We start from the raw sequence: 1,883 nt of genomic DNA on the forward strand, positions 1-1,883 counted from the left end.
TTTATAAATTCCTGGAAAAGTTTTTGAAAGAGCTGTGAAATTTTGTGTCTATCACAGACCAGGTTTGGACTTTTCTTGGATTCTATGTCTTTCCCTCACTCCCTGCCAGAAAGCTGACCTGAGTGTTTCCCTTTTCAGTCAGTTGAGCTGGTATATCCACGTACGGCCAGTTACATTCTTAGTGAGAGCATGAATAGAAATAGCGCTCAGCAGTCCACCGGGGTTCTGTCCCCCCCACCTCACAACCCCCTTGCAGGCCAACAACCAGGCTGCAGCATACATCCCGGGGCAGTGCAACTCCTGTGTGGTCTGAGGACCTGCCTGTGTCCACGAGCTGCCTGTTAGTGGTTCCTGACAAGGTAAGTACAGAGTTGGAGAGAACTGCTCAGAAACCTTTGTAACAGCCCCTTTCAAAGAGGCCCTAAAAACACAAAAAGTAACAAATTTTGGCACTATCAATAAAATGCCAGTGATTAAGGATCAAAGGTGCCCCCAGTCCCCAGGTTTAAAAAATGTAAGAATTGTCAGAGGCCTGCATTAGGAACACTCTAGATTAGTGCATCTCAAAATATCTGTGGTAAAGGAGCAGATTTTATATATATTTTCTAATTCATCACTGACCTATCCATTTGTAAAATACAATATAAATTACCCCAGAAATGAAATAAGAAAACAAAGCAAACATAGTACAAATCAAATGTTTTAAATTATTTTATTTTTTATTCTATTTTTGGCTGCAGTGGATCTTCACTGCTGTGTGCAGGCTTTCTCTAGCTGCAGCCAGTGGGGTCTACCCTTCCTTGCAGTTTGAGGGCTTCTCATTATGCTGGTTTCTCTAGTTATGGAGCAAAGGCTTTAGGCATGAGAGCTCAGCAGTTGCAGCACACAGGCTTAGTTGCCCTGTGGCACATGGAATGTTCCCAGACCAGGAATAGAACCCACATCCCCCGAACTGGCAGGCAGACTCTCAACCATTGGACCAGGAAAGTCCTCATTTTTTTTATTATTACACACAGAACTACTCTGCCACATTGCTCTAAGGTTTCTGAGCAGTTCTCTCCAACTCTGTACTTACCTTGTCAGGAACCACTAACAGGCAGCTCGTGGACACAGGCAGGTCCTCAGACCACACAGGAGTTGCACTGCCCCGGGATGTATGCTGCAGCCTGGTTGTTGGCCTGCAAGGGGGTTGTGAGGTGGGGGGGACAGAACCCCGGTGGACTGCTGAGCGCTGTACACAGGTCAGTGGGGGCTGTCGTCTCAGACCCTGATACCCAGTAGGATGAGGGGCTCTTGGAAGGAATTGTCTTGAGGTCACACAGCTGGAAAGTGGCCAGTACAGGACTGGTCTCAGCTCTCATCCAGGGCTCTTCCAACCTGCCTTGAGGGAGGACCCTGGAAAATGCCTCCCAGATGCACCTTCAAGGAAGGAGGGGTGGTCCCAGTTGCAGAGCTGCCTGCACAGGGGCAACTGATCCTAAGACAGATCCAGGCAGGATGTCAGCCTCGGCCGCTTTAGCCCAATTCAGGATTACTCTGATGAGCCATTTTGGTTTGCATTTGCCCCTTGCACAATTCCACTGTCTTCCTTCCACAAAAAGTTTAGCCCAAATCAGGAGCACTCTGATGGGCCATTTTGGTTCAACTTCCCCTTCCGCCCAATCCCACTGCCTTCTCTTCCTCTTACAGATGTTGATGCCTAGGTTCCCCTTAATAAATATTCTGCAGACCAAATACCATCACAGAATCCACCTCTTGGAAAACCCACCCGGGAACATCATGCATATATGAAGGATGAATTCCCAATATGAGGCTCAGAGAGGTTAACTAACTTGTCCAAAGTCACTCAAATTTCAAGTGGTTTTTACACTTGCAGAGCCAGG

The sequence above is a fragment of the Bubalus kerabau genome, chromosome 15 (genome assembly GCF_029407905.1).
Source record: "Bubalus kerabau isolate K-KA32 ecotype Philippines breed swamp buffalo chromosome 15, PCC_UOA_SB_1v2, whole genome shotgun sequence".
Classification (NCBI taxonomy): domain Eukaryota; kingdom Metazoa; phylum Chordata; class Mammalia; order Artiodactyla; family Bovidae; genus Bubalus; species Bubalus kerabau.